The sequence below is a fragment of the Danio rerio genome, chromosome 1, assembly GCF_052040795.2.
Source record: "Danio rerio strain M-AB ecotype USA chromosome 1, GRCz13ab, whole genome shotgun sequence".
Classification (NCBI taxonomy): Eukaryota; Metazoa; Chordata; class Actinopteri; order Cypriniformes; family Danionidae; genus Danio; species Danio rerio.
Window position 1 is genome coordinate 44,757,501 of NC_141021.1, and position 15,372 is coordinate 44,772,872.

A 15,372-nucleotide genomic window follows, 5' to 3' on the forward strand; every position below is an offset into this window, starting at 1 on the left:
AGCTCACGGTGGTCTGTGTGTTTGTGGCAGATGTGTCAGACTCTGTGAATTAGCTTCGAACAGCAAAAGCTTGAGGGTTTGTGTCTCTGTGTGTGAGGCTTTCAGCTTGTTATTCGAAGGTTTAATAATTTGTGCGGGGAAAAGTACAAATCAAAGTGTAATTACATTTTCAGTACTATGATCAGTACCATGCTCTGGCACTTTCTATTTAAAAAAAAAAAAGCCTGCTTCTTTGGGATTACTTCAATCAGGATTTAACTGTATGGCATACGATTCGACCGAAGGTTTATAGGTATAGTTAACTGGGCTTGTGTTGTAAATGGCAATCGATGAAAAGGCTGGTTGCCTTTACTGACATTTTAATTGAATTTAAAAAGCATGTCTTTAAGTTAGTAAACCTACCAAAAGTCATTGTACAATTTACACTCTCTTATTGAAATTAGCAAACCTGAACTGATTGTTCGTATTTTGGTTATGATGGTTTGTTTGGTCTGGTAAAAAAAACAAAAAAGTAAATTTAGTTTTGGTTTGTTTACCATTTATACTGCCATTTTTAAGGCTGAACTTATAGATATATGATACCTTTCATCTTATCAATTTTACAGTATAACTTAGTGAACATCCAAAAGCAATGCTGACTCCAAGCATCATCATAAATGCGTACTGTATCAGTAATGGTATTTTAACCATGTGAGAACTCATCAAAAGCTTATAAAAGGTGTAAATGAATTAAAACAGCTCTTCGAGTTCCTCCGCCGCACACAAAAATCTGCTAAATGGTTTACAAATCCTGTTTTGAACTAATGGGCAAAGTAGTAAAAAAAAATGGGAAAACAATGATTCTTGAGCAGTTTGTCCATTTTATGGTCACATCCTGTGACATAATGTTTTGCATAACGGTTTGTTTGGATGTATCTGGTCTGTGTTGCATTCATTTGGTTTGTCCTACTTATGCACTATTCTTTGCCATTTTATGGTATAAAACTATTGGGCTCTGAGGTTGGATCACTTTATTTAACTTTGCTTGTGCACGCCAAATTCTCCTTTATCATTATGTCTTCTTCTGAGGGTGAATGCGTTTGTGCTCAAGACAGGTGCACTATTTAATAGTCTGCTCAATTTTATTCACTAATTTGCAGCTGGTTCAACATTGACCGGCAAACAGTTTGAATTTTCGTTTAGTATAAAAATGTTGGTGTCCCATTAGGGATGACACTAAAATCATACCCTACACAGTTGAGTGAATAAGTGTGTATAGTACACAAATTTGGGATGCAACTGTTTTCAGTCGAACCACACCACAGTTTATTTGGAACCAATATCCACCCGTTTTTATGGTGCTTTCACACTTTGTTAGCTTAACCAGTGTTTACTGTCTAAACAATCTGAATTCTCAAATGAAATAACCCAAGTGCATGTGCACCAAAAGCGCTAGTGGTCGGATCTCTGATTTGCGATGAGTTCACACTTGATTTAATAAACAGACCAACTGCCCCAGAGTTTGTTTAAACTAAACCTAGCATGCCAATTGTGAACAAAATCTAAAAAGCTATCAAATCACTGTACAGTACAGTGGTTGTACTGTGTAAAAGTTGAAATCTAAAACAACAACATTAGACCTAAGCAAATACATAATTTGTGGTTCAGTTCTTGTTTCTTGTAACATTGCACGATTGCTTTAAACTATCAATATACTCAAAGATATTATTGTAATACATTAACAGACCCTTTAATTAGTATATAACGTGGCAGTTTCATCTGTTATGACCTGTTTTCTTCTGCTCACAAAACAATGCTGACAAACTAAGAACAGTCTGCACTTTCATTTACAGTAACACAAACGTGAAGATATTTTGAAATGATGTCAATGTGTTTAAATTGGTTAACATAACCAGAATGGTATGCTTCATGTAAGCCTTAAACAAGTATGCTTGTAATATTACGCAGTAAATTCCTTTCAATCAGTATAACAACAAAACACATTTACAGTGTGTTCCTGCTTTTTTTTGTAATTCCCTGTTTAAACTGCAAGAGACTCCACAAACTACGATGTTAACATTCTTATCAATGAAGCCGAGTACTGTTAAGACGGGGTCTTTGATCATAATGCCAGTGTTTCATTTCCTAACTTGCAGCGTAGATGTATTTGCATACTGTACAGAGTTGTAGCACTGGCTGTAAGCAGAAACCAAATGGGTGTGAAAGGCCAACAGTGTGGCTACATTTAGAAGTCCGGCATTTGATTGACAGTGAGGTGTGCAGCGCTATTACAGCTTCCACAATCATGGCAGAGACTTTTTCTCAGCACTGTGTAAGCCAACCTGTTAGTTTGTCACATGCTTTCTGTTTTCCTGTAATATGACACTGTTATTTGAAGTCATTTTAAATGTGCAGTATTTATCAAGAAGCTTTCACACAAACAAAAGCAAACATTCAAAGTCTTTGTCGCTGCTGTTCTTATGCTCTGGCATTGCATAGAACTAAAGTGCTTTATAGTGAGTTGCAGGAGAGCAGATTTTGCCCTGTGTCAGCTTTTTGGGATGGCCTGTGTGTGTGATCTCAGTGAATCTGGTCGCTATGGTGTCTCCAAGCTGAGGCGAGGGGCTCTGTTTGCTAAGACATACAAGTGGTAATAAAGCACTCAGCCAGACGCACAGATATTCTGAAAGTGAATATGCACTCTCTGCATTGAACGACAGGAAATATCCTTGCTTGTGTTGTTCAGACTATTGATTTAAATGCGTGCGGACATTTATACAGAGTCTTATGAAAACACACTTGAAGATGACCTGAATGTCTGTCTGTGTGTCAAAGACATGACGTCCCATTTTAATGTCTGGGTATACTAGCTCATAAGAAATCCATACACACGGAAACAAATGATAAAATACTGAAATTATAGGTGAGATACTTTAAGTGAAACAGACATGGTTTATTTTAAAATCAAACAAGGTACTGTATGCTGTACCAAAGTCTCTTTAAGGCAAGTCATTTCACTCTGTGGCCATCTTTGAAATGCCTCTCGGGCAGTATGCTCGGCCATTCTGTCTGAATTAGTAATCAGCAAATTCTCTAAAACTGTTTGCAAAGCTTATGATTATAATACATACGTGGGATCAACAATACAATTTTTTTCAGGTTACCCAAGTTAATGTGCATGTGCCTTCGAAAGAAACAAGATCACTTAATGTTTAATGTGTAAAACGGCTATAAATTAGGTTGGTGTCGTGATCTTGTTTTACATTGTGCTGACCTTCTGAAACAATTCACGACTTGGCGAATCTCCTCCAGAAAAGACAGCGACTTTTGTTTACAAGTTTGTGGTCATTTGAGTTGTTGCTGTCATGTGATGTGCGTTTGACAGGAGGGACTGTACTTTGCATTCCTTTCGTATAGATTTTAAAACCAAAACTTTTGTTTTCAAGTCTTGTTGGTTTATTTAAAAGTACAGATTTTAAGCTTTATGTGGATATATTTCTTATGTCTGTGAAGCAACTATTCGCTGTGATTCCAGTGTGTTTGTTGACCACAAAAACTGTCATAAACGTATACGTCTGGTCAGAGCCCCTTGCCCGGAGAAATGTCAGCCAAAATCAATCGTTGATTGGCTCCTATACTAGTAGGCGGGTCTTCATTCGCCTTATTGACCAATACACCTTTTCCAAAATTATACGAGTGACACATCTTGTGTATTCTATAGTATTTGACCAAAATCCCTTTAAGGGAAGTCATTTCACTCTGTGGCCATCTTTGAAAGGCCTCTCGGGCTGAATGCTCTGCCATTCTGTCTGAATGGGGAATCATCAATTTCTCCAAAACTGTTTGCCAAGCTTACGATTACATTACATATTTGGAATCACCAATAAAATTAAACAACATCTGTCTCATAAGTTTCATTTATAAACATTTGAAACAAACTAAATCTGCTTTGTTTTCAGGTTGCCTGAGCTAATGCGCATTTGTACTCAAAAGGAACAAGATCACGGCACCAACCTCATTTATAGCCGTTTTACACATTATCATCCTCTGGATAATACTTTGTCAGATCGCGCTGGTCTTCTGAAGTATTTCACAACTTGGTCTTAAAGGTTAATCTTCAGTAATGACTGACTTTTTGTTTACAAGTTTTTGTGCGCTTGGGTAATTGCTGTCATGTAATGTGCAGTTGACAGGATGGACTGTACTGTAACTCGTGTTCATTTACAGATTAAAAAACTAAAAAAACTTTTGTTTTTAGCTTTATGGTAATATATTTCTTATGTATGTGAAGCAAGATTTAACCAAGTAGACCACAAAACTGTCGTAAACACACACGTCTGGTCTGGCTTCTCCCACTGAGAAACGTTAGTCTCTATCCATTGCAGATTGGCTCCTGTACTAGTAGGCAGGGCTTCATTCCCAATATTGACCGTTACACTTTTCCTCATTCAAAACTATTTGAGTAAAACATGCTGTGTATTCTATAGTCTTTGGCTGTACTGACAAACAAACAAAAAACTAGTGGTTTGAATGATAGCCGCAAAGTGTAAAGATTTAAAATGACAGTTAACTTTAATGTCATAAAATGACTCTGTTTGCCAATATGAATAGATTTTGCAAGATATTACGCTGAATAACATTTAATTGGTGCCTTCTGTAAATCATGGCAGACAGTCAACAATAAAAATAAAAAAAACAGGACACATTCTGATGCATTTCCTTCCTACATCTTTATTATTTTAATGTTTGAAATTAGTTGTTTTTAATCTTTGACCCATGTACACTCACCGTCCACTTTATTAGGTACACCTTACTAGTACCGCGTTGGACCCCCTTTTGCCTTCAGAGCTGCCTTCGTGGCATAGATTCAACAAGATACTGGAAATATTCCTCAGAGATTTTGTTAAATATTGACATGATAGCATCACATAGTTGCTGCAGATTTGTCGGCTGCACATCTATGATGCAAATCTCCCATTCCACCACATCTCAAAGGTGCTCCAGTGGATTGAGATCTGGTCACTGTGGAGGCCATTTGAGTACAGTGAACTCATTGTCATGTTAAAAAAAAAAAGTCTGAAATGATTTGCGCTTTATGACATGGTGCATTATCCTGTTGGAAGTAGCCTTCAGAAGATGTGTACACTGTTATCATAGAGGGATGGACATGGTCAGCAACAATACTCAGGTAGGCTGTGGCGTTGACACAATGCTCAATTCGTACAAATGGGCCCAAGAAAATATCCCCCTTACCATTACACCATAACCACCAGCCTGAGCCATTGATATAAGGCAGGATGGATCCATGCTTTCATGTTGTTGACGCCAAATTCTAACCCAACTATCCAAATGTCGCAGCAAAAATCGATTCATCAGACCAGGCAAAGTTTTTCCATTCTTCTATTGTACAATTTTGGTGAGCCTGTGCGAATTGTCACTTCAGTCTTCTTCTTTCTTAGTTCTTAGCTGACAGGAGTGGCACCCGGTTTGGTCTTCTGCTGCTGTAGCCCATCTGCCTCAAGGTTCGAAGTGTTGTGCACTCAGAGACGCACTTCTGCATACCTCGGTTGTAACGAGTGGTTATTTAGAGTTACTGTTTTCTTTCTATCAGCTCTAACCAGTCTGGCCATTCTCCTCTGACCTTTGGCATCAACAAGGCATTTGTCTGGCCATTCTCTTTTTCAAACCATTCTCTGTTAAATCAAGAGATGGTTGTTGGTGAAAATCCCAGTAGATGACAGTTTCTGAAATACTCACACCAGCTCGTCTGGCACCAACAACCATGCCATGTTCAAAGTCAATTAAATCACCTTTCTTCCCCTTTCTAATGTTCGATTTGAACTGCAGCAGATCGTCTTGACCATTTCTACATGCCTAAATGCATTTAGTTGCTGCCATTGACTGATTAGAAATTTGCGTTAATGAGCAGTTGGACAGGTGTACCTAATAAAGTGGCCAGTGTGTGTATATTTCTGAAAAGTGTTTAAAAACAAACCTTTTGTTAAAATAGTATTAGAGGCTTGTAATAATAAGTGAGGCTTCTGACAGTATATTATATATACACCCTCTATTTCAGAAATACAATACATTTATCTGCTGTTATTTTAAATAGGTTAAACTGAAAACATTTGCTTAGTTTTATCAGTAGCATTTGTTTGAAGTTTCAGAATAATTAATCAAGCTAATTGCATTTCTGTTTGCGAATCTGCTTATAAAAGTGCTTTTCAGGCAAGCTTTTGAATAAATAGGTGAAATTACCTTTTTATTATCACAGTTTAAAATTACAAGGGATTTTTCAATCATGCAGAGATAAAGATCGAAAGCAGAGGTCGGTGTGAATTTCAAGAAGTAAACAGAGGTTTGTTTTGATCAGAGATTTAGTTTTTTTTGTCTATAATCTATGACTATGCTTTGTCTTACTCCTACCTTTATTTAATTAAGGCCACATTTATATTGCATTAGCTTGGGCATATGCCACAGACCATATGCAAATTTCATGAATACTCCCACTTATTCTTTTGCTGACATGCTGAACTTCTGCATTGTAATCTGGATAATGTGACTAATGTTCGCGGTGACTGATGTGAAAAGACTCGAAACCCCATCTACATCAATGTTAATGTGCCTGAGGACATTGTGAGATGCCTATTGGGATGCAGATGTAGCTTTTGTTTCATGGAAGCTCCCCATCAGGTTTCATGTAAGTCATTCTTTGCGCTGATTTTGATCAGTTTCTCATTAATTTATGAAAGAGGAAGCATAAAACTAATGCCAGGTGACAAAGTGACTCTTCTACTTCCTCTGCAACTCTACCCATCAAGCAGAAACATTGTTCTTGTGGATTTGGTTTAAATCAATTAAAGTATCAGTATTCCTAGATAATGACATTTATGCATAAACAAAATACATTTACAAGTTTTGAATACATTTTATTTATAATTCATTGTGTTACTTCCATTTCTTCTTAATTATTAGTGAAAATCATGTGTATCAAGTCAAGTGTATGTCTACTTCTTAAAGGAACACTCCACTTTTTTTCACATTTTTGTTGAGCAGTTGAGTTTTACCACTTTTAAATCTATTCAGCCGATTTCTGGTTCTGGCATCAGTACTTTTATCTTAGCTTAGCATACATCATTGAATCGGATTAGACTATTAGCATCAAAAATGAACAAAGGGTTTTTATAATTTTATTTATAGCAAGACTCTTCTATAGTTACATTCTGTACTTTGACTGACAATATATATATATATATATATATATATATATATATATATATATATATATATATATATATGTATATATGTATATGTATATATATATATATATATATATATATATATATATATATATATATATATATATATATATACATATATACATATATATATACACATATATATATATATACACACATATATATATACACACACACACACACACACACACACACACACACACACACACACACACACACACACATATATATATATATATATATATATATATATATATATATATATATATATATATACATATACACACACACACACACACACATATATATATATATATATATATATATATATATATATATATATATATATATATATATATATATATACTACAAAATACTTTTACATGGGGTATAACATTTCTTTGCAAACCTTCAATCAATAGGTATTAAAATGACTTTATTAAAATGACTTCCTCTCTCATTTTAGCATAAATTTTGTACAAATTTCATACAAAAGTCCTGTCTTGAAGATGATCAATTTATTCACTGTGAAAAAAAAACATTTAATGCAGATAATGAGTAAGAATATTGTACTACATCTCTTCATTGTGTTTCCATTCATTGCGTGGCCAGTAAAAGATGTATAGACTGGAGTATTATTGAATATTTGTGTCTCTTATACTATATTGTGCCTCTTTGACATCTCTTCATTTACTGTACACCACATCTGCAGATCAGATTGAAATGGCCAATGAAGTACTGTAGGACTTATTTGTATGTTCTTTGTCTTATTTTCCTGGCATCTACATCAACAATCCATTCAAAACTACTATTATTTGTGCAGTTCACTCATTCTTTCAAGATTTTTTCTGTTCTTCTTTAACTCGAAAAGTTCCAGGTTGCCCCCATAATGAACACCCAGAACACAATCTTTAGGGGTTTTATATTTCTAAACTTCTTCTGCGTTTCCACCTACAGCACTGAAACTGAGAATGATTATGTGCTGAAGGCTCCTTATCTTGTTCTTAAGGACTAATATTTTATTCTATCCCATTTCTTAAGCAAAGATGCTGATGCCAAATTGTACACTAAACTGCCATTATATATTACTAGTCTTTGCATTGTGCAGTATACTATTTTCAATGATTGCTGTCTTTTGTCATGTGCAAATGCAAATAACAAAATACTATTTTGTATTTGAAATACTTATTTGAAATACTTGAATCGGAAATACTGTCCATCCTTGGCTGCAATGATATTCCACAGCACATGAAAATAGTTCCCAGTTAGGTAACTTCCAGCATGACCACCTGCTTGCACAGGGAACATGTGCCAGTCATAATAGCATTGCACCTACTATCGCCAAGATACAGCAGCAAAGTTACTTGATTATAACATCAAATAAAAAGTATACTTCCTAGCCATGTCGTCCTAGAAATTAGCATCAGTCTTAGTAAACAATGTAACTACAAAGGAGTTCAGCTTTAACCTCTAACTCAAGAGGAGTTATAAAACGAGTCAATTTTCTAAAAAAAAAAAAAAAAAAAAAAGTGTAGTTTTTTTTTACAGTTGCATATATTTTTTTAATGTAAAAAGTCAGGTTATTTCTTATTTCCGTCAGAACGTAGGCGTTATATGAACAGCTCATGTTGAAATGGGTCTTTCGAGAGCCATATGGATAGAGTATTTTAGAAAAGCTTGCTGATTATGGGTCAGTGCAAAAGGGCAGCCTCTACCTGGAGACATAGTTGCTTTTTAAAACCTTGCATTGTGTGTAGTGATTAGCATTTTCTGAGAGAAAAACTTTCCATATTTTCCTGTGAGATGTTTATTTGAGAAGACACATTTCTGATCTTCTCATTTGCAAACAGTGGTGCCTTTGAATTCGGAGATGGTGTGAGCAGTTGCCTATGGCGCTTCAGAAGTAACTGAACTAGCTGCAGGATGAAGCTTAAGTAACACAAACACATTTGAGCGACTTCAATACACAACACCTTTGGAAAATGTAGCTAACACTCTCATTTGTCCTTTGGATTTCAGATTGCAAAAAAAAAAAGAAAAAAAAGAAAAACGTACTTTCTTATTCAGAAGGCTGTTTCTTTATCTGAGCAGCTTTTTCACATCATCTCCTTGAATAATTTTAAAGGGCACCAGTAAACCCTGTTTCATTTTCTTTCTTGGGCATGTGTGACCGTGATAACAATTTAACAGAAGCTCTCTGAGACTGCATCAGTTCGTCCTCCTCTTCATTTGTTTCATCTATTTAACCTGTTTTTTTTTCTAGTTACCATCTTTCTCCAGGAGGAGTTTATGAAGGAATCTACTTTCTTGGCCTGCAGTCTTCCTCTCTGTCTGTCTTTTTTTTGGCTACATATCAAGATTTTTTTTGCTAAGCATTCCTCCTCAGCACAACCTTCAATCTGTATCCTTCACATTTATACAACAGAATGTCTGGTTCTCGAAGCTGATTGGCTGATAGCATTGCGATATTTTGCAATATCAGAACTCATACAGCCTGTTCACTTCTGTGTATTAATCCACCCACGTGAGTGGCAAGCAGAGGACTACACTTTGAGAAATATTGCAGCTGTTGGACAACATAATGTATTTTTGAGGCTTTTTTATGAGAATGTAGTTGTTTTATAGCAGAGCAAAGATGGTTGATGTTATCCATCCACAAGATGGCAACAGAGACCGCATAATAAGCCCTTACAGGAGAAAAATTCTGTGTAAAACTGCAAACTGCATCTGATCAAATCATTATAAATCTGGAAAGTGATATTTTAAGTCGATCTCTCTCTTTTGTATGTTGCAGTGCTGTATTTATATCATGGTAATTGTAGTGTATTGAGTTTGATATGGGACTCACATAAGGAATATATATGTATTTTGTGTTGGCCACTCTTTGTATAGTTACTTTTTGATTGGCCATCTATCCTGTTTTCATTACTGCAGACTAATTATGAAACAGAATGAAAGTAGAAATGCTTGCATGTGTTAAACGTTTTTCCTTATCGCAAACACGGCAGTTATGTGGTAATGATTGCGTTTCTTTAGCTTTTTCAGGGTTAATATTTTGATCTCTTGATTGCAATCAAGAAATACTGGGAAATCTCTGTAGACTGATGGCATTTCATGCTGTTCAAATTTTATAATGTGAGCAAAATCACCTGTTTTGTCATCACTTTTGTCATTAAGCTAGAGAATCATTCAAATACTAGCTCTAAAGTGACGTTGGTGAAGTAGCAATGGTTTCTGCTGTTCTGATGGTCAGCTGCAGATGTGAAAGAATGGTGGAAGAAAGTAGTTCCTACAAAAGGATTTTGAGAATGGTGTCAACAAATGATGTCAAAAAACAATCATAATATGTTAAAACTCTGCTACTAAATTGTAGTTGTAGTGGTTGTTGTTTGTTTTTGTTAAACCCTGTCCTATTTCTACAGAGGACAAGTTCCTAGAACTTTCCAGACAAGTTCATAGAAGAGAACTAATTCACAAATTAGTTGGCATATTTAGATCAAATCTAGGCAAACAGATCAACATGCTTAGTCACCGTGTAAACTTAATTAAGCTACACTGTGACGCTAAATGATGTTTAAATGGATCTACAGTATGTTATATATCATCAAATGTAGTAAAAAAAAGTAAAAAAAGTAGTAGAAAGCCAAGAAGGTTGCTGGTTCGAATCACAGCTGGGCCAGTTGGCATTTCTGTGTAGAGTTTGCATTTTTTCCTTGTGTTGGCATAGGTTTCCTCCAGGCGCTACGGTTTCCCCCATAATCCAAAGATTTTCCATATAGGTGAATAGCAAAAAACAAATTGGCCATATTGGATGAGTGTGTGTGTGTGTGTGTGAGAGAGAATGAGTGTGTATGGGTGTTTTCCAGTACTAGGTTGCAGCTGCAAGGGCATTTGCTGGGTGAAACATATGCTGGAATAGTTGGCGGTTTATTCGCTGTGGCAACTCCTGATAAATGAGGGACTAAGCCAAAGGAAAATTAATGAATGAACGCACTGCTAAAAGTCTGATGATTTTACTTCTGTAGCTTATTTCTACTTTTTCTCCATTTGTATTTAGATCTGGAGAGTCTGTAATATTTTCGAAAATGTATAGTAGCACCCAAAGATGAAAACAAGGATGACCAGAAATATTCAATGGCAGGCAATCATTGTATTATAAATGATAGAAAATATGTAAATATTTATCAGAAATATGTAAGATTTGGGTGATGCAGTGGCACAGTAGGTAGTACTGTCACCTCACAGCAAGAAAGTCACTGGTTCAAGCCTCGGCTGGGTCACTTGGTGTTTCTGTGTGGAGTTTGCATGTTCTCTCTGCGGTCACGTGGGTTTCCAACATTGGTTATCATCTTTTTGACAACACATCTGGTTGATACATGTGAAGCAGAAGAAGAGTCTGTTAATCAACTAGTTTGTTGCACACACTCAGTTATTTTGCTATTGCATTTGGTTTGCGATTAGTTTATAGACACCTTTTGATAGATCTGGCAAGGTGCATTAGAATGTTAGAGGTTAGTATTATAGTAAGCAAAACACCAAAGTTCTTTATTTAGTTTTACATGATGAAGCCGTTAAACTGTCTCAGAAGTCTGTCTGAAATAATTTTTGTGAGCTGCCTGATAGAGCAGCAAGGCAACAAGTCAGCTTTTGGATGCAATATGCTATTTCAACATGTCAAAACACTACTAGTGCTTTGCAATAAAAACATTTATGGTAATGTGAAATTTTTTTTTTTCCCCAAAATAGGTCTGGGTACTAAAAATAGAGCTGAGATAAAGGATTATGTTATTGTTTATGGGAAAATAGAATCTTTGCTCACCCTAACATCATTTCTAGTTTATCTTATAATAATTTCATCCATCATTCTATGCTTGTTCTCAATGTCACCAAGCTATGCCATTGTCATTTTAAACATGTTCCCTTCTAGTGGTGAAAATGACATAATATGTCTTTAATAGAAAAAAAGTTAAGAACTGTTTAGTGGATGTGTGGCCCTCGTTTTGGAATCTGCGTCATATTTTTGTTTCTGTATAACTCATTCTTCATTTTTTGTCTCTCCATTTTTTCTTTCATTTTCAAGACCAGTGAGACCTGGGACTGGCCAGTTGATTAATTCAGCCACTAGTCAGCATATTTAGAATAAATGCTAACTGTGAAACACAAAAAGCTTACATGTTGGCACAATGGTTCTTTTCTGTACACTGTGAACAAAACCAATCAACATGGGCATCACTAAGTCAATTTTTGGGGGGTGGGGGGGGGTGGTTAGTCTTCCCTAAATGTTTACTTAGCACTCCCTTAAATGTCATCCCCCATCCCTGCTCTTCATCTCTAGCTAGCCCCTGCTCTTCTTCTATAAGTTGCCCCAAATGCTCTTCAGCTGCATTTCCCACCCCTCTACTCTTCAACTACCTTCATCTATCACTTCATGACTTCATCTATCACTTAACATGCACAAACATGTCAATCTAAGAAGTACTTCTGCCAATACCAACCAATCAAAATTCCAACCTACCCATCCATCCATCCATCCATCCATCCATCCATCCATCCATCCATCCATCCATCCATCCATCCATCCAACCAATCATATATCTATCCATATATCCACCTTATATCCATCCTATATCCATCCATCCATCCATCCAACCAACCATATATCCATCCATCCGTTCGACCGACCGTCCGTCCGTCCAAATGACCGACCGACCAACCGTTAATATTTCCACAATAGGAATGTAGCAATGTGTCCTCCAATTTTTTCGTTCCATTTTCCTCATCCAATGCTTCCTTGACCTTCTGTCTGCATGATGTTCAGCATTAATTAACTTTCTTAATTAACTTTGGTTACCTCAGCCAAAATCCATGAGGGGGTAATGAACATTTTGGCTCCACCATGAGTGTTTGAAGTGCTCAGGTACAGATCAAGTGGAGTGACCAGTCTTTGTACATCAGGGTGTTTTAAGCAAGCCGGGCCCATTTACCCCCCACCCCACTCAACCCCCCATGAGATGTCATCAGTGGCATCATTGGACAGATGGTCTCTCCGTCTTCTGGCTAGCTTGAGTTCTATTACCGAGGGAAATCAATAGGACTGTAGAAGTCACCGTGACCTGTAATTTAAGAACATCTGTAAAACAGCATGTTTTAAACTTTGCTCAGTTATTATTAGGATTCCCCTCTGATAGACGACTGTGGTTTTGACCATAAACACAATTGATTTCTGGCCGCGAAATCAAGCTGGTGACATTAAAATATCAACTACACGGAAATCAACATTTTTAGATGTGCCTTTTATGCTCTGTATGCTGGGAAATTTAGCGTGTTAAATGAAACCCAACAATCCTATTTCATGTCTGAACATTAATCTTCAGAATACACCAGTTTCTCTCTTTGACGTCTTCATGCAGTATGCCTGTAATCAAAACCAAGGACAGATCTCAATTGCCTGCGCTTTCATGGAGATTCGCTGGATCACACAGGAACATGGATCAAGATTGTAATTTTGACATCTATGGAACTGAAATATATTCTGTTTTAAATAACAAAAGTATCATACTTTTGGACATCATTTACAGCATATACTGTATAGTATTTAGTGTCATTAGTATTACATAAGGAACCGATTAAAGATAAAAAAGTAAAGATGTTTACTACTAACTGATTTCTTTTTACATCTGTGCTGGATTTCTAGGCACTTTTTAGGTGCTTTCATATTTTTAGCAGTGGATCATTCAAGAGCAAATGTTCCTTTTTAGTCAAATATTTTAAAAATACATCAAGTTTCAAATCTATTAGCCTGCATTTGCACAGCGGAATTTGATGGTCAATTCCAATTTTGTGACTTTATCCAATTTTTTTGATGACCTGTTTACATCATCTTTTAAAAGTGATTCGTATCTGATTGTCTGCATATACACGGCACAAGGCAAAAGGCGTAATGAGCAGGAAAAAAAAAAAGAGCGAGCACTGACTGACAGCTGATAATAAAAGTGTGCTTTTCTCCATTCCTGTACTTAATCTGTTCAGAGGGTTTCCAATTTTTATTTTATTTTTGACAAGTTGTTTTGCTATAGTTTTTGACAGATATTTCATTTGTCTATATTGTTTTTAATTGAGGCTTTTTAAAACCAGTTGGGATTTTAATGTCATGTCCATAGTGTAATTTATGCACATTTTGTATGCAATAGTTTTTTATTAGTTGATATTGTTTACGTGGTGGATGTTGTGCTCCTGTATTCTCGTTCACATTCTTAAATACTTGACAGTATAAAAGGTTTGGGACTTTGAAAGTGTCAGAGTTGATGTCATTCTCTACAGTTTTTAATGAAACGCGACTGTTGAAAGTGACAGGTGAAAATCTGATCTACCTGCTCATGCAGACACAAGGGCACGGATCCAATTCATATCGGATACATTTCCACGTATGAACAAGGCCTGAATCTCATTTAATAAATCAGAATCTATGTAATTTTTTTCTGCTTACACATACATACGCCATATCCGATCTGTTCCACAAAAAAATTTGAATTGGGTCACTTAAACCATGCAGTGTAAATGCAGCCAGAGGTGCCTTTATAAAATGGTTTACTAATGGCCGCAATCGTTTTGTGCGCTGCTTATGCGGCCTGCGCTCTTGGCGTTTTAACCGCCTGCTGCACCTTGCATTTTTGTTGTTGCGCAATGTGCGCTCGCAGTTTAAAATAGTCAAATGATCGGAAAAAGCATGTTACATCATTTACGCAAATGATGCGTAAATGATGCGTTTTATTCTCCAATCAAATGAAAGCAGAGGCGGGGTTTCGGTTAAGGTGACAGCAGGGATATGTTGTTAAGACAGCTATGGAGACTTTTAAAGATGGAGGAGAGGTGTCTTTTTCGAATGATTTACTAATGGCCGCAAGCGTTTTGTGCGCTGCTTATGCACTCTGCACGCCTCGTGTTTTAACCGCCTGCTGCACCTTGTGTTTGTGCCGTTGCCATAGACATAAAGTTCTACTGGGGCCCATCCCCGTCAAAAAAATAAAATAAATAAATAAACCAAACGCGCTTCTCCATTTTAAAATAGGTGGCGCACCACACTGATATTTTTGTTGATAAGTGTGGTGCGATTTTTATGTAGCCAGGCAACAAC

General features: G+C 36.3%; 1 protein-coding gene across 2 annotated transcripts in view; it reads left to right on the top strand.

Moving 5' to 3' along the window:
* The window catches only part of ctnna2 (catenin (cadherin-associated protein), alpha 2), a 782,625-nt gene that overhangs the window by 983 nt on the left and 766,270 nt on the right, over window positions 1-15,372 (top strand). The gene's annotated exons all lie outside the window — the stretch shown is intronic.